Source organism: Mustela putorius, unplaced genomic scaffold (genome assembly GCF_011764305.1).
Source record: "Mustela putorius furo isolate JIRA1106 unplaced genomic scaffold, ASM1176430v1.1 tig00000129_pilon_pilon_pilon, whole genome shotgun sequence".
NCBI classification, from domain to species: Eukaryota; Metazoa; Chordata; class Mammalia; order Carnivora; family Mustelidae; genus Mustela; species Mustela putorius.
The window spans coordinates 15,509,725-15,537,059 of record NW_025421290.1 but is presented as its reverse complement, the minus strand read 5'-3'; the positions used below and the strand labels follow the sequence as shown (position 1 = coordinate 15,537,059).

At 40.8% G+C, this 27,335-nt stretch overlaps 1 pseudogene; it reads right to left on the bottom strand.

The window, feature by feature from the left end:
- Nucleotides 1-2,446: 2,446 nt before the first annotated feature.
- Nucleotides 2,447-2,678, bottom strand: LOC123389180 (annotated as a pseudogene).
- Nucleotides 2,679-27,335: the final 24,657 nt, after the last annotated feature.

Below are 27,335 nucleotides of genomic sequence, written 5' to 3'. Positions count from 1 at the left end.
ATTTAAATCCAACATTATTAATAATTACCTTAAAGAAATGGTCTAAACTCACCAACTAAAAAGTCCATTCAAAAAGAAACAAATACTATTATTAGCAAGATAGCAGTTCAGGAGGTCCTCAGTCCTCATTGCCCCACAGAAACACAGATTTGATAACAATCCACAGACAAAAGTACATCTGTGAGAGCTTTGGAGTCTAGGTCAGAGGTAGAAACACCATGGTGAAATCCAAGAACAGGGAGGGCCACTTGGAAAAGGGAGGTCTGCCAATTTCAGACATGGCTGCAGACCCAGGAGCAGCCCCTTCTGCCTGCAGAATTAATTCCAGCACAGCCGTCCAAGATCCCACCACCAAACCCACCTGCCCACAATCTTAGTAAACAGGCCTGCCCACTAGGGTCCCAAATGTGGACTAAGAAGTCACCCTATAACCCTATGCTTATTCCATTCAACCACAGTCCCAGAGGCAGTCCTGGACACCAGGACACCTGGCAGGAGCCATATTAGCCTGTGCCCTGCTAGCAGGCCCACCAACAAGCCCAACTGTGGACCTGAGAACAGCCTCCTCAGCCAGCTTCAGCCCCACTAGACTGTGGCTCTGGAATCAGTTCCATCTCCAGCAGGAGGTCTTTCCCTGCTGAAACCAGTCTGTAGAGACTAGAGGAATTGCCCCTTCAATTCTTCTATTCCAATTCCAGTGTAAAGCTACAAGGATCACGAAGAATCGAAGAATCGGGCAGCTCGGGCGTCACCAAAGGAAACTAATAAAACTCCAGCAACTGATCCTAATGAAATGGAGATTCATCAACTGCTTGATAAAGAGTTCAAAATCATCACCTTAAGGCAACTCAACAAACTACAAGAGAACACAGACAACTAAGTGAAATCAGGAAGACAATACACGATTAAATGAAAAGTTCAACAAAGTAAAAGAAACCCTAAAATTTAAAAAGACAAATTGAAGGACATCCCCAGTTCAAGTATTTGAAGAATTAATATTGTTAAAATGTCTATATTTCCCAAACTGATCTATAGATTCAATGCAATCCCTACCAAAATGCCAATGACTTTTTTTTACAGAAACAGAAAAAAAACTTCATTTAGAACCCCAAAAGACCTGAAATTGACAAAACCATTTTGAACATGAAGAACAAAACTAGCAATATCACACTCCCTGATTTTAAAATATTATAAAGCTACAGTAACCAAAATATTAGGGTACTTGCATAAAAACACATATAGACCAGGGGCACCTCGGTGGTGAAGTCAGGTGATCCAACTCCTGGTAACAGCTCAGGTCATAATCTCAGGGTCCTGAGATTGAACTCTGCATTGGATTTCAAGCTTAGTGCAGAGTCTGCTTGAGTCTCCCTCTCCCTCTGCCCCTCCTGCTTGTGTTCTTGTGTTCTGTCTCTGTCTCTCTCTCAAATAAATACACACACATAAACACACACACACACACCATTAGACCATTAGACAGAGAACCCAGAAATAAATTTAGGCATATATTGTCAACTGATCTTCAACCAGGGTGGCAACAACACACAATGGGAAAAAAAGAGTCTCTTTAATAAATGGTGCTGGGAAAACTAGATGTCCCCGTGCAAAACAATGAAATTGGAGTATAAAAAGTAAACTCAAAATGATTTAAGACTTAGGGGCAGCTGGGTAGCTCAGTGGGTTAAGCCTCTCCCTTCGGCTCAGGTCATGATCTCAGGGTCCTGGGATCGAGCCCCTCATCTCTGCTCAGCGGAGAACCTGCTTTGCCCCACTTCTCTCTCTGCCTGCCTCTCTGCCTACTTGTGATCTCTGTCTGTCAAATAAATAAATAAAATATTTTAGAAAATTATTTAAGACTTAAACATAAAACCTGAAACAAAACTCTTAGGGGAAACTAGGGGAAGGAATTTCTAAACATTAGACTGGGCAATGAGTTCTTGGATACAACACCAAAAGCAGAGACAACAAAGCAAAAAATAGATAAGTAATATTACACCAAACTATAAAACTTCTGCACAGTGAAGGAAATAATTAACAAAATAGAAAGGCAACTAAGGAAAAGGAGAAAATATTCATAAGTTGTATATCTGATAAGGGGTTAACACCTAAAACTGTATAAACAACTCATAAGTTAAAAAGAAAAACAAATTCTGATTAAAAATGGGCAAAAGAACTAAATATACATTTCTCTGAAGAAAGTATAAAAATGGCCAAAAATATATGAAAAGGTGTTCAAAATCACTAATCACCAGGGAATAACAAACCACTTCACACCTGCTAGAATGGCTATTCTTTTTTTTTTTTTTTTTACTATTACAAAGTTTATTTAACAAAAAAATTCAATATGAAAATGCACATGACCTGATTTTGACATCGTAGTATAACAGGTTCTACGGAGAGGGGACATGTGGAAGCAGTTGATTCTTCTGATGAACACACCCATTATTTATAGTGGTTCCAAGGCTTATAACATGATACTATCTCCTCATATTACCACCATTCCAATATTGTTCTGTTGCTCACAAGTTGCTATCTGCACACATTCATCTATCACAAGATTCATAAATCAATTCATCAAACCCCCACAATATTCCTTGGACATGTCTGCCACCATTTATTTTCAATGATAATTTCTTGTCCATAAATTTTTTCAATTCAGAAGGGTGAGCTTTGCTCATGGTATCTACTCAGCAAGCTCAAAGATGCTAGTTTGGCTATTATTAACAAAGGAAGGAAGGAAGGAGAACAAGTGTTGGTGAGAATGTGAACAAGAGGGAGTGGTTGGGAGAATGTAAATTGGTGTAGCCACTACGGAAAACAATTTGGAGTTTCCTCAAAATATTAAAAATAGAATTATTATTTGATCTAACAATCCCACTTCTGGTTATATATCCTGAAGAACTGAAATGGAGGTCTCAAAGAGATGTCTGCACTCCCATGTTAATTGCAGCATTATTTACAATTGGCAATATATGGATGTTGAGCAAGCTAGGAATAGAAGGCAACTATCTCAACCAGACAAAGGGCAACTACAGCAAACCTAGAGGTAGCATTGGACTTAATCATAAAAGACAGAATGCTTTCTCTCTCTGTCTGGGATTCAACATTACAATCTTTCATTACCTTATTCCCTAAGTATTTCACATTTTGTTACTCTTTTTTTTTTTTTTAAGTTTGTTTTTGGACAGAGATCACAAGTAGGCAGAGAGGCAGGCGCGGGGGTGGGAGGGTGCGGGGGGGGGGGTGGCGGTGGGGGGAGCAGGCTCCCTGCTGAGCAGAGAACACGATGCAGGCTGGCTCATCTCAGGACCCTGGGATCATGACCTGAGCCAAGGCAGAGGCTTTAATCCACTAAGCCACCCACGTGCCCCAGTATTTCACATTTTGAATGCTACTGTACAAAGTATTGTTTTTAATTCTATTTAATTTAATTCAATATTATTGTTTTAATTGCTAGTAATATAAAAAATTATTTTTTGTATATTTTATCTTATATCCTGTGAAAATTGCTAGACTCCCTTACTAGTTCTAGTACCTTTTCTGTAGATTTTAATTCATAGCTTAGGACATATGGGTCTTCAAGGTATGGAGTATTGGGGCAACTCTCACTGAAGATAAACTCCCCAAATTCTCATAAGCCACGTGAGGAATCACCATGAGTATGAAAGAGCAAACAAGGAGAGTTTTAGTTCTTCCTTTTCAATTTGTATGCCTTTCATTTCTTTTTCTTGCCATATTGCATCGTATAAGAAAATCCAGGGAGAACATAGTCATAGAAATTGACATGTTAATTCTAAAATTTATATGGAAAGACAAATGACCTCAATTACCTAAAACAGTGTTGAGAAAGACCAAAGTGGGGTAATTTACATTACCTGACTGCAATATACACACATATAGTAATCAAGGCAGTGTGGTACTGATGTAAAGACCGACAAAAAGATCATTTAAAGAGAGTAGAGATTCCAGAAATAATCCCACACACATATGGTCAATTAATTTCCAACAAAAGTGCCAAGGCAATCTGATGGAGAAAAGATAATCTTTTTCAACAAGTGGCGCTAAAACAATTAGATGTCCATATACAAAAACAGTGAACCCTGACCGTTAGCTCACAACATAAATATTAAATGGATAATAAATGTAACATCTAACACTTCAAATTTTCTAGAAAAAAAAGGCATGAAAAGAAATACTTGTTAACTTTGGGTTGGGCAATTATCTCTTAAAGTAGAACAGTGCACAAAATATAAAATTTTAAAAATGCAAAATTAGGGGTGCCTGGGTGGCTCAGCGGACTAAAGCCTCTGCCTTCAGCTCAGGTCATGATCTCAGGGTCCTGGGATCAAGCCCCGCATCGAGCTCTCTGCTCAGCAGGCAGCCTGCTTCCTCCTCTCTGTCTGCCTCTCTGCCTGCTTGTGCTCTCTCTCAATCTGTCAAATAAATAAAATCTTTTTAAAAAATGCAAAATTATATTTTACCCAGATTAAAAACTTCTGCTCTTCAAAATACTCTGGAAGCGCATCTTCAAGATAGACTGATATATCCCTTAAATGAGAAGGTAAGTGACAAACTACAAGAAAATAGTTGTAAAAACAAACATCTAACAAAGAATTTGTATACGGAATAAAGAACTTTCATAACACTATAAAAACACAAAAGCAATTTTTTAAATGGACAAAAGACTAGAAGACACACTTCACCAAAGGAGGTGCATAGATGGCAAATAAGCCCATGAGAAGATATTCAACATCATTAGTCATAGGGAAATGTAAAAGCCACCAGGAGATAATCTCCTCATACCTACTAGAATGGCTAAAATAAAAATACAGTGAAATCTCAATTGTTACTAAGGATGTAAAGTAACTGGAACTCTCATACATTGCTGGTGAGAATACAAAATGGTACAGCCATTTTGGAAAATATTTTGGCAATTTTTAATGAGTCAAATGTACACATGCCTACCATATGACCCAGCAACTCACCTCTGAGGTGTTTGCTGAAGAGAGATGAAGACACATGTCCAAATACTTACCTGTGAGCATCCTATAACAGCTTTATTCTTAACAGTCGAAACCTACAACAAACCCAAGTCCACCAACTGGTGAGTGTACATCCATACAACAGAATATTCCTCCACGTAAAAGAGAACAAACCAACAATACACGCAAGAACAATGACGAATCTCTAAAGCATTACGTGAAGAAAGAAGCCAGTCACAACACAACATACTATATGATTTCATTGTTCAAATGAAAACCCCAGACCCAAAATGGCATCATAGATTAAGACTCCAAGACAGTAAGTCAAAACTTAATACCCAACCTAACTGTAATTTCAAGCCCCAGAAATGAAACTTTTAGTCAGTCAACATAGAATTTCCTAGTCAATACTAGGAAACTTACTGATAATATCCCTTTTGTTCCTCTTAGGAGGACAACCTTGTCTAACTGATGCATTTCTTGGTAGTAAATTCTTTTCTTCATTTTTTCATGCCTGCTACCTTTAAAAAGTTTTTTGGTTTTTTTTGTTTGTTTGTTTGTTTGTTTGATTGGTTTGGTTTGGTTTGGTTTGGTTTGGGTTTTTTTTAGTTTTGTTTAGCTTAGTGGAGCTCACTTCTACTTGCTAAAGGAATGCTGCCTGATTCCTATATTGTTTAATAAAGCCAATTAGATCTTCAGATTTACTCATTTGAATTTTATTCTTTAACACCACCTATATGAAACTTTAGAAAAGGCAAACTGTCCTGATAGAAAATATATGACTCATTATCAGGGGTTGGGAAGAGAGGGTAGGGGACTGTTTGCACAGGGATATGAGCAAAATTTGGAGGGCGTGGAAGGTGTTCTATGCTATAAATGCAGTGGTAGTTACAAAACTGTACGTTCTTCAAAACTTACAGAATGGTGCACTTAAAATTGGTGAATTTCACTACATGTAAATACTTCAATAAAGCTGTAAGAATATAAGCACATAGTAATAAAGTACCAAAATGTTATCAAACAGAAAGTAAAAAGCACCTGTCATTCAACCATCCAGACTCTACCATGGCTAAGACTTCAGTGCATTAAAATGTTTATATTTTTACCATTAAAAAATGATCTTTGTAACTGAGGGTTTATGGAGGGACTTAGGTAGGGAATGGCCTAGATGGGTGAAGGTTATTACAGAGAACCCTTGTAATAAGTACTGGCATTGTATATAAGTGGTGAATCACTGAATTCCACTCCAGAATCCAGTATTGTATTACATGTTAACTAATAAAATTTAAATTAAAAAAATAAAGAGTGATCTTTGTAAATTTTCTAGCTTAATTTTGTGAAATGTATTGTAATCTACTTTGTCTTCACTTAACATAGCATGAGCATTTTTGTGTCCATAAAGATACAGTACAACATGACTTCCAGTGGCTTCAAAACTGTCCATTGTATACTTGCCAAATAACACATTCAGATTCAGTGTTGTGATGAATCCCCTCACCAAGAATCTGGCTCTGTCACCACTTCCTATATTTCTAGTTCACTCCTCTTGGAGTCCCCACTCTAAACCACCCTCCATTCTTCCAGGATCTACATTTCCTGGATCCCAGTCCCTTTCCAGTGTCCCTCCGCCTCCCTCAGGTTTGCTTCCTTCCTTCCCCAGCTCACAGCTTTGAGGCTCATGGACCATTCCTTACACAAACTTGCATCTTTCCGCAGCCTCAGACCCACTTAGCAAAACCTCACCCTGGTCAAAGCCAGCTCTCCATCCACAGTGTTGACTTCCCGTGGCAACAGGGCTGAGCAAGTCTGGAGAACCGGCCAGGTTGAGCTGAGTAGCCTTGCAGTTACATTCCTGGCCAGGAGCCTCAGAAGGATTCTCAATGCCTGTGGCAATCTTTCCCCGTTTCCCAGTTCACTCCCTCAGCCTCCTCTCCCAGCCAGAGCCTCGAGCCTCACAAACTATCTTTCGGGTGGGCCAGATGTTCTTACTTCCAATCCCTTAGAGACCAATACTTTTGCAAAATATTATTAAAATATCTCAGCGATGTCAACTGCTGTAAAAGTTTCTAAATGCTTACTCTCACTTTCTGTATTTACCTCCTGAAAGGGCAGTAACCAAGAGCTCAGGACAGGCCACTCCCCACTCCCAGTGCTGCAGTCCCAGAGGACCCCCCCTCCCTCCCCTTTTCCCCCAAACTGCCCACACGTCCCACAGTCCCAATGCTCCCCTCTTGGCCCTTTGCTCTCTTTGCTCTGGATTGATGACCTTGCTGCTCTATCACAGGCAAGGACCCAAGGACCAGAAAGGTCCCACTTTCCAGGTATTTGTCTCCCTTGACTACCAATGAAGTGTCCAATTCCCACCTCTGGCCAATGCCCCGTTGAGGCATTAGACACACCCACTGCAGGACACTGTTCCATTCCTTCCTCCTTCTCTCCTCATACACAGTTTCCTCTCTATGGAACCACTCCCAGCAGCCTAAATGCTGGTACTTTTCCCATCTCAAACAAATCTCTCTGATGGCACTTCCCCAGCAGTCTCTTAACGCACTCTCCTTTTATCCTATTACACTTTCTCCAGTCCCTCTTCTCCTTTCCTTAACCTACTCCAATCGGGCTTGCCAGGCCCCTCCATCAAAGGCTTTCTCAAGGTCTAAGTTGTCTACTTTGTCAAAATCTGACAGTCAGCAGCCAGTCTAAGAAGCAGCAGACACTTGTGATGGTCTGCTTTGTCTTCCCTGGGCCTACCTCTGATCTCAACCACTGCTGTGATATCAAGTTCTATGCTCACTGCCGACATGGCTTATCACTTCTCTCTGCTTTTCTGACTCAAGGCTTTCTCCCATGGGAGCCTGCCAAGTGCGGTAGAGGGGAGTTAACATCATGACAAAACCCTCAACCAAGAATCGTCCTAGCTCTTGTCTGTTTGAACAGACATTCTGCACCTTTCTCAGATGTGGCAGTGAAGCTGAAGGAGCCACCTTGATAACACACCCTTTATTGGCATTCTTCCTCCATGGCCTCACCTTCCCCATTCTCTCACTCCTACTCCTGGGATCACCTCCCAAGTTAATGTCTGTACCCAGGAACCTGTCTGCAAGTTCTGCTTTGAAAGGAACCCACACAGAGGTAATCCTTATCTAACTGATCACATCTCACAGGGTTGATAATTCTCTCTTCCTTGAAACAAAATTTAACTTGGCTGCTATGGTATTAATTCTTCTGTTTTTCCTCCTAACTCCCTGATTGCTCCTTCCCTCCTCCTCCCTGGACTCTGAATACTTGGCCACCTCTTTCCCATACTTCTGCTTATTCCTTTGGCGTTGTGAGCTGGTGTCACAGCTTTCAATATCATCCAAATGCTGATAACTCTCAAGTTTCAATACCAAGACCAGTTCTTTCCCCTGAACTCCAAACTCAGACATCCAAAAGCCTAGTCAATATCTCTACTAGGATGTTGAACAGACATCTCAGACTCCGTATTTCTAAAGCCAGACTCCTGATCCTTTCCTCCAACTCTCGCCTGCCCAAACCTACTTTTCCAGTCTTCCCTCCAAGTTCATGGCAGTTCCTTCCTTCCACTTGCTCAGGTAAAATCCCTAGAGGGATCCTTGGTATCTCTCTCTCATACCCCAAATTCAGTCTTATCAGTCAATCCTAGCAGTTCTATCTCCAAAATCTGACTAGCTCTCACCACTTACACTGCTACCCACTGAGTCAAGCTACATGTTACCTGTCACCCTTCATCCACATTTAGTCAGTTCTGAAAAAAGGCAGCCAGAGCAATACTGTTAAGATGTATGTTAGATCTTAGATGTATGCTAGATGTTACTTCTATTATCGAAATCCTTCATAGCTTTGGTTCTCAAAGTAAAATCCAAAATCTTCCCTACTAGCTCTCAAATCTACTCCATCAGGCCCTCAACCTCCTAGTCTCCCCTTGTCCCGTGCTCCCCTCCACTCCGCCCCCTCCAGGTACACGGGCTTCTTTAGAGTGCCTCAACCACCCCAGACACATTCCTGGCTCTTTCTTTTCAAGGTCCTCTGAGGACTTCATGGACAACATGTGAGTAGAAACATATGAAGTTCATGTGTTAGTTTGATAAGTTAGTTGTGAGTCTTTGTTTCAGCTGTGTCCGTTTTAGACGTATACAAACCACACAAGTTTATTGCCCAAAAAATAAATAAATAAATAGATAAATAAATAAATAAATAAATGGATAAATAAAAAGCTAGATTCCCCTTTCATGTAGAAGAACCTTGCCTGGATATGATGATTGATAAATAAATAACACAATGACCATTCTATCTTAATGGTAAATTATTTGGCAGAATAGTTTTGAATCGATTAACAATCATCCCATTATATACACCTACATCTGTAGTTCCATGCAAAACTATAGTTTAATTACTCCACCAAGAGGCATTAGATGAGCTTGTTCCTTTAACTCTCCTTAGAAAATTATCTTGGATTCAGATAGCACTGAGAAGAGTTTGGCAGTACTAATATGCCTTCCCCCTTTGTCACTTCTTAATTTGAAGACTTTGTTTGGGGTTTGTTGTCAATGAATTTTAAAAAGAGAAAAGCCTTGTGGACGTGAGGCTAACAATCAAATTTGTCTCCTTCCCTTCAGAAGGAAAAGAATATTTATTCAATAAAGCACTCATAGTTCATATAACCTTGCCTCCTAGTTCCTCTAAAAGCAAGTGTGATGAGAGAAAAATTCAAGAAAACGTCTTAAGAACCAAGATGCCAAAATTATCACTACTAGGAGACAAACATAAGCAAGATCCCAAAGTCCTTTCTCTATAAAGCAGGAGTGGGGAAGTATTCGCTGCATATGTCACAGCTATGCAAGTAGAAAAAAATTAGCAACAGTATCTGTAATCTTAAGGTAAATCCCTGAGAAGCACACTCGCTAAGTTTGAGTTTCCGGGATTTACAAAATGTAGGCTTCCCACTGCCAGTGAAAACCAGACTGAATTTGACAACAGAGACAAAGATGCCCAGACTATAAAGGGTCCAGCAACTCAAGGGTCCAGAATGATTTCAGTTCTTCTGGCTTTCTAGCTGTGTGTGTTTGAGACAGGTAAAGAACAATAAAAATTAAACTCTGCACTTTAAAACGAGAGTAGTTCAACAGGCAATAAAGCTCTGTGTTTATAGCATCAACTTGACTCAAAAAAAAAAAAAAAAAAAAGAAAAGGAAAGGAAAAGGATCCTAATGAACTTTCTTTCAAATGAAAAGGATGTTCTTGAATTTGTAAATGATCCTTCAGAGCAACTGTCATTTTCGTAACTTCCCGTTCAACCCCTGAACTGTCACAGAGTCAAAAAGACATGCTGTTGGCCTCTAACGAGAAGAAAACTCCTATTAACAATTGTCATGAACCCAGACAAGAGCAAAAGGAAGCGACAGAGGCATTTCTGGTACAAAGCGAAGTAAGAGATTTCTGTCACATACATCCAATGTAGAGGACATCAAAGGAATAAACATAAGAGAAGGCCTTTCTTCAAAGTGTTTGCAATCTAGATACTGGGTAGACATAAAAATCAGAACAAAATTGTTTTCCTTTGAAAGATGATCAATTAAAATTAAAGAATTTCAAATTAGAGAGATTACTGAGATTTCCAAAAGAGTTAATAAAAACTGTTAATCTGGAAATTCTCCATTGCTCCTAATAACATGGTATTGAATACAAAAGCAATGACACAGGACGAAGTCATTCCTTTTTCCTACAAGGAACCCAGGGAGCTGGGGAGTTTGGAAGCATTCTCTGTGACAGAAACAAACACCTAGGAGGCGGATATAAGTGTGTCCCAGCGCAGGGAGGGCTGAGTGGTGCTGCCGAATTTTTTTTTTTTAACTTGAAGTACACTTGGCTCCCTCCGAAAGGATCCTGATTGTCTGGGAGACCAAACTGCTGTCTGTAGATGAGCCTAGGACTCCCCCCTGTTACTTCCTACACGTTCAGCCCAGGGAGATCCCAAAGGGATTTCTACCCCATTTCAGTAGATTCTCAGCCAGACTGGTCCCTAGTCCCCAAAACTATTTCCAAATAGTTTTGTGGGAACCCAAATGGGAACCACAGGGCTAACCTAATCCAGTGACTTCGTCTCATTTGGGCGATTGTACCATTAATTATCCTGTTTTTCACAGCTTCAGTCTTTCCCCTTCCATTGGCTTTTCCCTCCAAGCCTTTAAACATCCTCAAATCTCCCCTAGATAAAGGGGATGCTAAGCTGCCCTCTCATCTCCTGACCCTCCTGTGTGAATTTCTTGACAAAACAGCCTATATTCACTCGCTCTACCTCCTCAGCTCTCTTTATCCCATAATTATTCTAATCCAGCTGCTTCAGCTCCCTTTACAATAAAGCACTCATAGTTCATAGTGCCTCCTGAGTGACAAACACTCAGCTAAAACTAACCCACAAGTCGCCTGCCACCTTGTCATAGTCATTTTGAAGACCTTTGCTCATTACCCTGATCTCCGAAAGCACTTCTTCTCTTACCTTTGGGATCAAACAATGGGATTTTCATCCAACCAGCTGTCTAATCTTGAAAGCTCTATAATCTTTTATTTCTCCTTCACCCTGTGTATCTAATCTCAGACCTATAAGCCCTCGAATCTACCTCCACATCGCCTTTCTCATCCCTCTCTTCCCCAGGCACTGCCTGAGCTCAGTCCCTGAACACCTCTTGTGTGGCCTGCGCCAACAACTGCTAACTCACCTCTCCCACCCGCCCCCACTCCGCTTCTTGGGCTCCTCTCCCTCCCGGCTGTGTTCCACAAGGCTCCCCCCATCCCCAGCTTAATTACATTCTTGAACTGGAGAGAAAAAGGCAGAAGCACAGTCAGCCCTGAGGGATTGGTGCATTTCCCTAAGTAAACCCATAGGAATCCAATGCAAAGCAAATGGACTGCGACTTGTGGGCTCAAAAGATAAATGAAGATTTTCTTAACACCACAAATGAAGTCCTCTGGGATAAGGCTCCAGACCAGCTCACCTGTCCTCACCCTGCACCCCCAGATAGCTCCTGCATGTGCATTCCTGGCGATTAACCATGCATTTCCAGTACTCAGACCTGTGCTCCCGCAGATCCCACTGCCCCCAGGTCCCTAAGCGCCCCAATTTTTTTCATCTGTGAAGCACCTCTGCAATCTCAATTCCCCATTCAAATGTCACCTCCTGGGGGTAGCTTTTCCTGCTCCACCAGTGAAACTCTCACTTCCTTCAGCAGTCTGCACACCCCTGGGTGTATGCCTCCTGGCATTAGGGCCCATTTGCATCACCTCCTTGGGACCATGAAGTCTTCATGTGGCTAGAACCCAGCACAGTGCTCAGCCTGTGGTCAAAATTCAATAAACAAACACCTTCCAATGGTTAGGGCTGACCCAAGTAAAGACTTGCTTTTGTCCTGCATTGGCCTCAGCGAACATGACAGAGCAGTGTGATTTACTGAGATGTTAGTTCATGCTTTCTTCCCGCATCTGCTATCAGCACTTTTCCTTCTTTCTTCCGAGAAGGTAAGCCACTGTATGTGGGGAGTTCTAGACTCCCAGGCCAGAGTCACCTGATATTTTTACGGGTTTTGTGTATCACAGGGTCATGAATGGAAATTGCAAGTTAGGGGCACCTGGGTGGCTCAGTGGGTTAAGCCTCTGTCTTCAGCTCAGGTCATGGTCCCAGGTCCTGGGATCAAGCCCCACATCGGGCCCTCTGCTCAGCAGGGAGCCTGCTTCCCCCTTTCTCTCTGCCTGCTTCTCTGTGATCTTCATCTGTCAAATAAATAAATAAAATCTTTAAAAAAAAAAAAAAGGAAGTTGCAGGTTATCCATGAAAGTTTCCATTTGGACAGTAGTTTGTGGAGGAAAGCCAATGTCAGAAGGGACTAGAAATGGGTATTCTTGAAGGCCAAGGAAGGAGTGAGTTTAAGGGACTGTCCTCTGTCAGAAACCCAGACCCCATTCCCACTGTGCCTGCATGGGTGATGGGAGGGACCACTCCAGAAAGCCTACAAGGAATGGACATGGCTCACCAGAGTGGCCAGTGGTGTGAGCAGCTGGGACAGTCACTTGACTTGGCCTCCATGATGTTCTGGTCTTCAGCTGCAGCATCTCAGACTGTGGGAACATCATGATGGAACCGACGGTGGACAGCAGATTGGGCCCCATGCCAAATCTGTGCATTGCATTAGCCTGGGATTATTATACAAGCTCAGGGAGTGGGCAAAGTTATCTTAGTAATAACTGAGATTGAATTTTATTTCCAGCTGAGCAACTAATTCAATGTAATTTAGAGAAATAAAGGACTGTGCCCTAAAACAATGATAATATCATAATCTAAAACTAACACCTACCATACAACATTCACTCATATCTCCGAGAAAATTACAAGATCCCCCAGAACATCCTTGAAACAGATTTGGGACATAACATTCACCCATTCTGACTTTGAACACACATTACCAAATATGCCAAGATGCTCTTACACAGGAAATAAAAATTTCTGGCATATATATATATCTGTTTAAAACTGTTAGGAAGTCTTTTTTGGCATGCGCAAAATGGAAGAAGTGACATGTCTCTTCAAATCACAATGGTTCTCAAAGGCAAAGGCAGAAACTATCCAGGGTGACCAATGCCAGATTTGCAATGTACAAGGATGTAAGGGGAAAAACGCAGTCACTGGGGAAGTACAGTTCTAGAGCATGGCCACAAGGTGGCAGAGTGACCCCGTCATCACCAGAAGTGTACTGTCGCAGGTAACAGTTTGGAACATAGGATGCTGGAAAATCTGAGAGACTGTTAATACAAGACAGATGAAAAGCCTGTTCCTAGAGAACTCTCCTGCTGAGAGATTTACCCTCATATTATTAATATCCCCATTTTATAGAGGCAGGCCCTCCGCGAGACTTACAAATGCTGAGCCCCTGGCTTGAGGATGAGCCTGCTGTGTTCTGCAGAGGATAGAGACCTGTCATAAGGCCTGGCCCTGCTTGCTGGCAAAAAGTGACCACCAAACAGGGCTCTAATCTGAAGCCCCCTCAGTCCCAGGGCCTTGGTAAAGACTCCAAAAAGAAAGAAAGGTAAAAAAAAGCTCAATGTCAAACATTTCATCAAAGAAAAGCTCAACTGCCTCCGCAGTAGGAGTATAGCCTTTCAGCTGCCTGTGACCCACACCTTCAAACCACTGCCCTCCTATCAGCACGGGTTAGTGCACCTTCTGCAGGAAAGAATGGAAAATCAATGGACAGCAACCCGAAAATTGCCATGAATTCACGGGAGACAATAAACGCTCAATATTGATTTGCAACAACAACAAAAAAACAAGTTCAAAGAAATTTAGAAAATCCTAATGAAAGAAATGAGGACACACATTTTTAAAAAATGATATGTTACCTGTGACTAAATGCCAAAAGAAAGCTTATTCCCCTGGCACCCTCGCATATTTCTGGAAGCTGCCACATACTCTATAGTTAAATTCCTTTTTTCTTAAAATAGGTGAAGAGGGGGGTGCCTGGGTGGCTCAGTGGGTTAAAGCCTCTGCCTTCGGCTCAGGTCATGATCCCAGGGTCCTGGGATCCAGCCCCGCATCGGGCTCTCTGCTCAGCAGGGAGCCTGCTTTCCCCTCTCTCTCTGCCTGCCTCTCTGCCTTGTGATCTCTGTCTGTCAAATAAATAAATAAAATCTTTTTTAAAAATTAAAAAAAAAAAAAAGGTGAAGAGGTTCTATTGCCTGCAATAAAAATGCTGGTTATTACAGAAGAGAAGGCAACACGTGGAATTTCTCACTTGCTCACTCTATTACAAACAACAACCACAGCAGGAGGACAAGAGAAAAATGAGAGGATGAAGAAGGGCCAAGGATTTTAGATGGGGCACATCTCATGTTTTACTTTAAGCGATCTGTTTTCCTGGGACATGAACGTCTTCCATTGTCCCAAACCATCATCCTGCAGTTCCCACACATTCAAACATCTTTCACGTGAATGGATTGTATGTGTCTGAGTTAAGAAAAATCAATTCAGCTCTGCCTCTGGTCCGTGCAATGATGACATGAGAGCAGCCATCAGCAGTCAAACTGTGCTACCAAGAGACACAGAGAAGCAGGAATGAAAAGCTGGAAGAGACTGTAATAAATCAAGCCCAAGGAATTCGATTTCTTTGACCTGAATGAAGAAGGATGCAGGAGTGAAGAACTGGAGCTGACCTCTTGAGTTATACAAGGAGATGTGGCTTCAAGCCCCATGGTTCTCCAGCTTGGCCTTCATCAGAACCACCTGGAAGTGATTAAGGGGAGTGCTGAGGTGTACACACACACACACACACACACACACACACACACCCCCACTCAGGAGGTCTGGAGGGGAATCCGACCAAACATTACTAACACGTTCCAGGGGCTGCTAATGTTCTGGCCAGGTGACCACTCTTTGCAAAACACTATTCTAGACCCAGAAAAGTAGGTCTCACGAACCTGGGGCACGTGATAAATTGGGAGAGAGCACACACATGTCTGGCAGCCAGGCTGAGAAAATTTTTGTTAGATTATCTACAGTTTGAAATTTATTTTTGTAGAAAAGTTTTGCTTTTCTACAAGCAAAGCACAAGTCCACGTGATCTTTCTAGAGGAAAATTGGGCAACACTAGATTATCAAATGAGCACATCCTTTGATTCAGCAGTTGCATACCTGGGAGTAAATAACAAGTAAATGCCCATTAAAAGACAATTGTTAAATCATAAAATAATCATCTTCCATGAGAAAACGTTCACAATGTTCTATGAAGCGAAAGAGTGGGTCCATGTAGTGTATATCACTGTATGAGACAGTCCTATGGAAAATGTCAGTCTATAAACTGATTTTTTTTAAGATTTTATCTATTTGTTTGAGAGAGAGAGAGAGCAAGCACATGAGCAGGGGGAGAGGCAGAAACAGGGGGAGAAACAGACTCATCCCTGAGCAGGGAAACCAATGTGGGACTCAATCCCAGGACCCTGGGATCATGACCTGAGCCAAAGGCAGGTGCCTAATGACAGACCCACCCAGGCGCCCCTATGAACTGATCTTTAACATCAGTGAAGGAATTAATAGCACTGACTCCTTCACTGAAAATCTTTTGTCATAGCAAAGAATGTAACAACTTAATCTCAATATCTTCATATACTCAGTGGAGATAAAAATCAGGATTTATAGAAGGTACGTTTCTTTAAGGCCTTAAAGAAATTAAAACAAGTGCTTTGAAAACAGAAAAACATCATCAAACACCTGCCTGATTTTATGAAGAAGCTAGGATATGTGCCATCATATTCATACCATACTGCTTTTTTCAAATAGTAGTTAATTTCAATATAGCAATGAGTTTAACAAATAATTTCAAAAGAAAAAAACAGAGGATCAAGAAGTATTCACATGCCAATACAACTGGATGTATGGATGAGTGATCTACCTCAAATGTGAATTCAGGACTCTGACCATAGTACGTACAGAGCTGATATGGATGCACCCTTCCCACCACAGGCACATAGAATTCCAGAAAAAAAATAACCAAAAAAAAAAAAATACAGGTAATTACATAGGTGAGCTCCAAAAGACAAGTATTTCCCAGATTCCAAAAACCAAAGAAAATCAAAGCCAGAGCCTCAGCAATCCACTGGGCTTTACTTTTTTTTCTTTTTCAAGATTTTATTTATTTGAGAGAGAGCACAAGCAGGGATGGGGGGTGCGTGAGGGAGAAGTAGACTGCCCACTGAGCAGGGGCTCCAATGCAGAAGGAGGAGGCCAGGGCAGAGGCTTAACGGACTGAACCACCCAGGTGCCCCTGCATGGGGCTTTAATCTCAGATTTAGGGGCGATGGGTCTATACAAAGAAGAAGAACAGGTACTAGACGTCCATCCACACCTCCCTGCCAGAGTGAAGCCCAACACATTAAAGAACACTCTTGCCAATGAAACTTAAGACCATACAAAGCCTGCTTACTAGCCCAGTCAAAGAGCAAAGATGTTTGCTGGTGCCCTGGATCTTGAAATTTAAAAAAAAAAAAATCACCTGTGAGAAATAGAAATTCTAAGCTTACACAAGGTGAAGTGTCTAAATTTTATTTTTCTACATTCACAGTTTAAGAACTCCAGATGAATAGTTCATCTAAAAAGTGATTCAGGACCCCTAAAATCCGTAGGGATCCAGTAAACACAAGAAAATCTCTGTCCTTAGGGACTCTTTCCCAGCCCAAGGTGTATGGGAAACTCTCACTAAAGATGAGCTAGCAAAATTAAATATCAAAGACCACATGAAGAAATAAATCACCATCAAGGTTAATCAGCAGACACCAAAGTTGACACTTCAAGAAGTGGGAGCTGTAGATGAATGTAAGAGTCTAGAAAATAATGTTTTACAATAATTTAGAAAACATACTGAAGCAATAAGATACTTTGGGAAAAGGATTTTTTGAAGTTAAGAAATATTAATGAAAATTACCATCTCTGGAGTGAAAAATGTTTGGTAGGTTAAACAGCAGAGTAGACCTCACTTAAAAGAAAATTGCTGAGGGGGCGCCTGGGTGGCTTAGTGGGTTAAAGCCTCTGCCTTCAGCTCAGGTCATGATCTCAGAGTCCTGGGATCGAGTCCCGCATCGGGCTCTCTGCTCAAGCAGGGAGCCTGCTTTCTCCTCTTTCTCTGCCTGCCTCTCTGCCTACTTGTGATCTCTGTCTGTCAAATAAATAAATAAATAAATAAATAATCTTTTTAAAAAACCTGCTGAGGGGACGCCTGGGTGGCTCAGCTGGTTAAGCGGCTGCCTTCGGCTCAGGTCATGATCCCAGCGTCCTGGGATCGAGTCCCGCATCGGGCTCCTTGCTCAGCCGGGAGCCTGCTTCTCCCTCTGCCTACCACTCTGTCTGCTTGTGCTCACTCTCGCTCCTCTCTCTCTCTCTGACAAATAAATAAATAAAATCTTTAAAAAAATAAACAAAAACCTGCTGAGGTAGAGAATGAATCTAAAGAAATTCTGTAAGAGGAGAAGGGAGAGAGAGAGAAAAAAAGAGAGAGAGAGAGAGAGAGCAAGAAAGAATGTGAACATGACTGGGTGGGTAGTTGGCAGATAAGAAACACAAGAAGCTTCACTGTATGTCAGTCTGAGAAGGTCTAAAAAGGAAAGAATTGAGGAATAGGGGAAGAGCTAATACTTGGAGATGAAAACAAAGAACTTTCCAGAATCAGAGATGAGAATTAACATTAAAAATGTCTTGAACAAAAATCATACACACAAAAATTTAAAATTAGGTATAAACCTAACAAAATATGTACAAAATCTATGTGAGAAAAGCTACAAAATTCTGATGAACTAAATCAAAGAACAGATTTAGTTGAACTAAATCAAACACAGACATACTCCATGTTCATTGATAAGATTCAATACTGTCAGGATGTTAGGTCTTCCCAGCTTGATCTGTAGATTTGATGCAATTTCAACAAAATTCCCAGAAAGTTGTGTAATGGATGTTAATGAACTGAATCTAAAGTTTATACGGAGAGGCAAACGTCCCAGAATAGCAAACACGATATTGAAGAAGAACAAAATTAGAGGCTTCCAGACTTACCAAAAGCTTCGTAATCTGACAGTGTGGTATCAGGGAAGAGATAAATAGATCAACTGAACAGATTAAAGAGCTCAGATACAGACTCCCATAAATAGAATCAACAGATACCTGACAAAGGAGCAAAGGAAATCCAATGGAGCCAAGAGAGTCTCTTCAACAAATGGTGCTGAACAACTGGGCATCCACGAGCCAAAAAAAAGAAAAAAAAATCTAGACACAGACCTTATATCCTTCACAAAAATTAACTCAAAATGAATCATAAACCGAAATGTAAAATGCAAAACACTGAAACTCCTAGAAGACAGCAAGGGGAAAATATACCTGACCTTGGGCATGATGATGTTTTTTTAAATACAATACCAAAGACAGGAGTCATGATACAATTGATAATCTAGACTTTATTAAAATTAAAAATGTCTCCTCTGTGAAAGACAATGTCAAGTAAATTAGAAGACAAGAGAAAGACTAGGAAAAAATATTTGCAGTAAATGTATTTATAAAGATAAAGAACTGTTATCCAAAGTACACAAAGAACTCTTAAACTCAACAATAAGAAAATAAACTCAATTTTAAAAAAGGACCAAAGAGGGGCACCTGAGTGGCTCAGTGATTTAAAGCCTCTGCCTTCGGCTCAGGTTGTGATCCTAGGGTCCTGGGATCGAATCCTGCATCAGGCTCTCTGCTCAGCAGGGAGCCTGTTCCCCCACCTCACTCTGCCTGCCTCTCTGCCTACTTGCGATCTCTGTCTGTCAATTAAATAAATAAAATCTTAAAAAAAAAAAGGGACCAAAGACCTTACTAGACACCTACCTCATCAAATAAGACATTTAGAGAGCAAATGGGCATATGAAAAGATACTGCATATCATATCTCATTATGGAAATGCAAATTAAAACAATATAATACCACTATACACGTATTAGAATGACAAAAATCTGGAATACTGACAACATCAAATATGGGCAAAGATGTGGAACAAGAGGAACTCTCGTTCACTGCTGGTGGGAATGTAAAATGGTGCAACCACCCCGGAAGACGGTGTTGTGGTTTCTTACAAAACTAAACCCACTCTTACCATACAATCCAGCCATTGTGCTTTTTGATATTTATTCAGATAAGCTGAAAACCCATGTCCACACAAAAATGTTTATAGCAGCTATAGTCATAACTGCCAAAACTTGGAAGCAATCAACTTGTACTTCAGTAGGTGAATAGATAAATCAGCTATGTTACATCCAAACAGTAGAATATTATCCAGCACTAAAAAGAAATGAGCTATCAAGCCATGAGAAGACCTGCAGGAAACTTAATACGTATCTCTAAGTGAAAGAAGCCAATCTTAAAAGGCTACTTACTGTATGATTCCAACTATCTGACATTCTGGAAAAGGCAAAACCGTAAAAAAGATCAGTGGTTGCTGGGGTGGCAGGGATGAACAGGCAGAGCACAGGGTATTTGGGGAGTGAAAATGCTCTGTATGAAAAAACAGTGGGTGCATGTCATTATAAATTTGTCCAAACACACAGAATGTATAGCACCAAGAGCGAACTCTAACGCAAACTGTGGACTTTGGAAGATTATGATGTATCAATGTAGGTTCATCCTTGGTGAATAAATAAACTAATGCACCATTCTCTTAAGTAATGTTGATAAGGAGACTATGTATACGTACGTGGAGGCAGAGAGTATACAGGAAGTCCTTCTTCCTCTCAATTTGGTAATGAATTTAAAAAATTCTTTGAAAAAAATATACATCTATTCATATAATGAAATTGAAATGGAAAATAAAAGAACTCTTAAAATCAACCAAAGGGGAAAGATAATGTAACTAAAAACTAAACCATAAGTTACATTTCTCATTAATGATAGATGCCGACAGTATGAAAAATCATGTATTAAAATGTCAAGGGGAACTCCATTTTTGGACAAGATGAAATAAATGTTAAAAAAAAAAAAAAGGAGGAGGAAGAGGAGGAGGAAGGGAAGAAGAAAGAGAAGAAAAAGGAGAAAACTCCAAGATAAGTCCACTCTGTATAGCTCAGGGGTTCTCAACCTTGGCATTATTGATATTTCAGACTAGATCATTCTTTTTTGTTCAGGGCAGGGTTTGGGCTCTTCTGTGCACTGTAGCATATTTAGTAGCATCTCTAATCTCTACCCAGTAGATGCCAATAACAACTTCCCACTTGTGACAGCAAAAAATGTCTTCAGACACTGTCGGATGTCACCGGTAGGGCAAATCATCCCCAGCTGAGATCTCTTCTCTCCAGCCAGAGCACTTGGAAGAGGACAGCCTGAAAGGACAGAACCTCTTTTAATCCACTTAGCCCAATCCAAGCAGACAGTATGAAAGAGCCACATCCCTGTGCCTCCCCACCAGGCACTGTGGAGACCTAGGGGAGGAGCCCTGCTGTCCATCATCCCTATACTTCCAAAGCAGGAGCGTGCCTCATCCTCAGAGCATGTGCTGCAGACTGGGCAGGCTGGAGCCTCAGTGACCACCCCTGCTGTGCACTAAGACAACAGCAGGAAAAAAGCAACGGCCCCGCCCTTTCTTCACGGGCACAGTGACCACAGAGGCCACAGGCTATGAAGGGAAGCACTGTCATCTGTCCTGCTGTACCAAGGGAAGGACGGCAAAGCTGCGTCACCCTGCCTCATCCCAGCTGGGGGGTGAGGGGTGGCGGTGAAGACGACAGAGAAGAGGGAACCGGATAAAGAAAACGTACACATCTGCGAAGTTCTGAGCATACCCCTAAATGGTCCATGCATACAACCAGTCTCAAACAGGAAAGTTGCGAGAACTGAACTACAGTGAGAAACAAAATACACAGGCCCAACATTCCAGAAGCCACGGGGTGAGGATGTCATCACTTCTCATGGATCTCTGCCAATTCTGATTGGAAAAAAAAAAAAAAAACAGTCAAGAAAAGGAAAATGGAAAGACAAAATATTGGTATTACTATGAAAGTAGTTTTGGCCTCACTGACCCTCGAAAGTCTTAGGGACCTCCACCCCCCTAGGGTTGCTAGATCCACACTTTGAGAACTGCTAGAGTAAAGAGGGGAATCCCAGGAAAAGAAAAGTCTCTCAATAAAGAAACAGACTGAAGTTGACAAGCATGTGCATAGCTATGCAAGGCACCATGCTTATTCAATCGAATGACAAAATTGAGGAAATAAACCTAAAAGTAGATCTTTCCCTCATAGAACATATAGACCAGAGAGAAGCCAAAAAAGAAAAAAAAAGGGGGGGTATAGATAAAGTGAGCAATGGGTTGGTTGTGTTGAGAATCTGTTGGACAGCTGCATCTGTTGGAAAGTTTATAAAGACTTCAAACAGAAAATAGCACGTGATTTGGGGCACAATGGGGGTACAGAATCTCTTTTAAGAAAATAAGTCCAGACTCCTCCTTTCCATTCATTTTATATAGGCTGATTTTATCAGATAAAAATGTAAATCAAATGCTTGTCTCTAGGATCCAACTCAATTTATTAAAACTAGGAGAGTCTTACCTTAATTACAAGTAGCTAATGACTGTGATTATATCTCTCTTACTGGAGAATAGCTTTTGGGTGATAAGTAAAAACCAAGAAAATCAAGATGTTCAGAGTTTCAAGAAAAGAACATGCAATAAAAATCAATATTTACTGCTGGGGGAGGAAAAAAACTCCTCAGAGGAGTTTCATATCCTAAACTCTGAGTCCATTTTAGAGCACGAATTCAGCCCGCAGTTTGTTGTCACACAGAACAGTTTTGTCAGTAGTCAGGAATTCTTCAGTTTCCAGGTACCCGTCATCCTCTCAGTAAGTCAAAAACAAGTTTGAAATGGAGATCATTTACAAGAACATAACATGAAAAGAGGCTTAAAACCTTAAATAATCCCTTATCCCTTTATGATGCTTCACACACTGACAAGGCACCTTAATAAAATCCATTTGCCCCCATGAGAAAATAGCTTCTCTTTGATAGAGTTCTCATTCCCCTCATTTTTCTCCTTTGGGGACCTTCACTGGCATTTTTAAAAAAATTCAATTAGCCAATGTACAGTACATGATTAGTTTTGGACAGAAGGTTCAATGATCCCTTAGCTGCATATACCCCCACACAGGAATCATCAAATCACATGCCCTCCTTCATTGATTTTCAAACTTAATTTCACAGCTTTGTACTGACTCGTTTGATTTTTAAACTTTTCCAAAAATGAGACCCTTTGAGTGTTTCAATTTTTAAAAACTTTTAATGGCTTTCATAAAAGTAGTTCACAAAGCATATCGTCTGCTGCTTATCTGAAGCTCCCTCAGCAGCCTCTCACTCAGCCGTGACTTCCCCAATAACAGCTCCAAGACCAAAGACTGCCCTTCCCTACCACACCAACCTTCCAACAGCACAACAGTTCTCTGGTAGGCGGGAGGAAAACAATTTCTTTTCTGAGCAAGGCAATTACCAGGCTTTACTGCCCCCGTGTTATCTAAAGTTTTAAAGAGGAATGGGATGCTCCAAACAAAAAGCTAACTGAAGTAGATGCTAAAAGTTTCATGGGCGCGTATGGAAAACAGACTCTAAGATGGTCTCCAACTGTCTCCACCTTCTGATACTCATACCCTTGTGTGATGCCTTCTCTTTGAGTTCAGGCAGAATCTACAACTTGCTTCTAAGCAAGAAAATATGTCAACAGTAATGAGATGTCATTTCTATGATTCTATCAATTAAGATTTTAATACCTATCTTGCTAGGAAACTCTGTCCCTAGCTTGCTGTGATGAAGTAAGGGAACGTATTGAGGAGGTTCATGTATTAAAGACCAGAGAATGTCCTCCAGTCAACAAGAAATGGAGATCCTCACTCCACGAGACTGCAAGGGTCTGAATCCTGGCAACATGGGATGTGCTGATAATAGGCCAGTCAGTATAAGCCCGGAAGTAGATCCTTCCCTAATCAACCCAGGCCTTCTGAGGAGAACCTAGCCGTGGCTGGCAGACTCATCGCAGCCTTGCAGACTCCCAATTCCCAGAAGTCCTGCCCAGACTCCTGACTTTACAGAGCTGAGAGATGGATGTGCTGTTTTAAGGCACTAAATTATGGAAACTTGCTGCGTACCAGTAGATAACAAATACGGGGGTACACAAAGAAAGATAATGATAACTATAATCATAATTGAAATTATCACCACTAAAATCTAACAATTGATTCTATGCTAATGGCCAGTCAAGAAGGACATATAATGTGCCTCTAAAAAGTCTAAGGACAGGATGGTAGAGTGTGAGGCATAAAGGGAAATCCTCTACTTTCTGATGATGGAGAAGCAAGGCCCGGTTGTTTGAAGGCAGTCTAGCTGCTGGGGACTCTACACACTTGAGGCTGACAGAGCCAGTGTGGTTCAGCCAAAGTTCAAAGGAATAATGAAAGGGAAGGGAAAAAGAGATTGGCAGGTAAGCAGAGTTAGAGCATGGGCTGAAATGCAAGAGAAACGGGGAACATCAAGATGGGCAGTGGGAATATGAGACAGAGAAAGGCTACTCTCAGAACAGGATGGCCAAGGTCAGGACCAGCAGGGACATCAGGCAGATGAGGTCATTATGGACATTACTAGAAGATTATAGCCTTTTTACACTTGATCTTAGCTAAAAGGCCAAGAAGCAATATATTATGCCTTTTTAAAGCTCAATAATGGGTCAACCAGAAATTTCCTTAGGCTTATTGATATCATTGGAAAGGATTTATAAGACTTCAGAGCCAAGAGGGTATCAGACTCGGGGGAGGCACCCTGAAACAAAACCCATCCAGTTCTACAACCACCCATCGGTCATGCCCAAGTGAGGAACAAGACCTCAAAGCCCAAAGAGATCACCAAGAACAAATCAGCAGAGAGGATCCCACAGCCCTGTTGCATCTTCCATAAAAGAGATAGCTGTCGTAGCACATCTCAGACCCCAACCCTGAAATCGCCCTACGTCATTAAAAGTTGTGTGTGTGCCCGTTTGCCACAAGCCCACGTGCTCCTGACACACGCTGCAAGCACGCTTGGGTAAAACAGTAAGCCTTGGGAAAGAAACGCCATGCTTTAATACTTCTATTTTAAATCTGAGTTCTCTACCTTTGGGTGATTTCTCCTGGATTCACTTCTGTAGAGTCGTACATTTCTAAACAGCTAATTTAATCTTCATTTTATATTCTTTACAAAGGAAAAAAAGGAATCAAAAACTGGGACTCCCATTTCTAAAGAACAGATTATTCCTGTAACATGAGGCACACACTATGGAATGGATCTTGTAGAGGGTGAGGAGACATTTATTTGATGGCTACCATGTGCACCATCTCATTTAATTTCCACAGCTTCTCAGAGTGGAATAAAACCAAGCCCTGGGAAGTTAAACAATTGACCCGCGGTTGCCCAGACAGTGAGTGTTAGGTCCAGAGTTCAAAGCTTGAGCACTTATGAAACTAAGCCTGTACTTTCTTCCACCATCACACTGAGTTCATCAACTTTTCAATTGTCTATTGAGCCAAGTCAATGGAAAATCTAATTTTGATTAAATAGATTGTAATAGATTAAAGCAGTATATAAATGTACTAGTATGCAAGCCAGGGCAATTTTCACATAGGGTGGATAAAATCATTTTATGTGTCTTAATCTTCATTTCATTGTAAATCAAATTATAAAATGTGACATTACATTCCTAAAATTAGAACTCTCAAGAACATTATACTCTTATTTTCAATAAGAAAATCTATCATAAAGGGATGGTATCTATGCATAAATTTAAAATGCCGAAGATCAGATGTGCATAATCTAGTAATGGGAGCGTAAAAGCTATGTATAAGAATTTTATTTGCAATATATGCTTTAGATACCTCCTTAATTTATTAAGAGTTGTCAAAGAGTTTTACCTCACTTTAGTATATACATCATCATTGTTAAATGGCATAATGGGCATCTTTCTATCAGACCACAATGCTCAATAATAGTTAATAACTTAATGGTACCCTTGTGACCTAAAAGAACAAATGTCATCCAAATCTATCCTATGCAGGAAAAGGCTTATTCCTCCCACGAGATCTGGCCCATTTCTACACAAAACATTAAAAAGTCAGCTCAGCAAGAAAAGGCTTCTCCGGGCTTACCAAATCAAAGATGCCATGCTGAAATTAAAGCATATGGAGTTCTAGCCATGCAGGATGAAGTCAGTCATTCTGACTTTTGGAATGTTTCAATAGGGTCACATCAAGTAGGTAAAATCAAAATACTGTCTCCAGACCCATCTTTATGTTTTCTTCAAGAATTTTAATTCTTGGTTTAAAAACAGGAGGAGGAGTTGGGAAAACACAAGAAAAGGCAGTTCTCAGATCCTTTTTCTAAACCATTTATAATTACCAGGCTTAGTCAGCTTTTCAAACTTAAAACAAGCGCACAACCCGCATATGTCAAGTCGATATGTCCTCAGAACTCTGGTTTCTATTCTATCATACTAACAATATCCAAATGCTATCATCTCTTATTGCGGAATTGTTACTTTTCCTAAGCGCACTAACAGCATGGGCGTTATGGGAGGGGAAGAGTGTGCAGGGGAAAACGTTGAGGCATCAATGGTTAAAGGAACACGGTATCTTGCATTTACTTTCAGAATACCTTCTCCCAAAAAAGTAGTGGGGAGATAGATGCAATAAGACTGGAAAAACACTGAGTACATAGAGTACCTTATTATACTATTCTCCCTTCTTTTTATGTATATGAAGTTTTCTGTGATTAACAGTTTTGATAATGTTATGACCTCAAACCAAAATTAGAGGAGTTCAGAATAAGGGTCTTCCAACATGATTTTTTTCAGAAAGTAAACTCAATGGTAATAGATCACAATACCTCGAACCACAGATTGTCATCCCACCATTGTCATTTATAAGTTGTTGAGTTTTTTCTTGTTTGTTTGTTTGTTTTATTAAAGATTTTATTTATTTGTCAGAGAGAGCGAGCGAGAGCGAGCACAGGCAGACAGAGTGGAAGGCAGAGTCAGACAGAGAAGCAGGCTCCCTGCGGAGCAAGGAGCCCGATATGGGACTCAATCCCAGGATGCCGGGATCATGACCTGAGCCGAAGGCAGCTGCTTAACCAACTGAGCCACCCAGGCGTCCCATGTTTGTTTGTTTTTTTAACAGAAGAGCTGTAAGAATAGTGGAGAGAATGCCTAGATTCTCCAAAATGTTAAAATTTTGCCACATTTTATCTTTCTTCCTTGTATAACACACATATACATATAAATGCACACATATGTACTTATTTTTCTCCTAAACCTTTTGAGATTTGGTTGCAGACATCATGCCCCCTTACCTATAAATACTTCAGTTTCCCTTAAGAATGAAGCATTCCTTTCCAAACTATAATAAAAATATCATAGTTAAGGGATTTAACTTTGATACAAGGCCATTATCCAATATACAATCTCTTTCAAATTTCACCAATTACCACACATTGTCTTTTGTAGCATTTTTTTTTCTCCAATTTAAGGTCTGATCCAAAATCACCCACTGTCTTTGTCTCTTTGGTCTCCCTCAATCTGGACCAGTGTCTCAGCCATTCCTCATGCAATAGACTTTTGTAGAATGTCTCTCAATGTGCATTTGTCTGATATTTCCTCTAGATTTGAACCAGATTATAGGGGCACCTCAGTGGCTCAGTTAGTTATGTATCTGCCTTCAGCTCAAGTCATGATCCTGGGGTCCTGGGATCAAGTCCCACATCGAGCTCTCTCATTC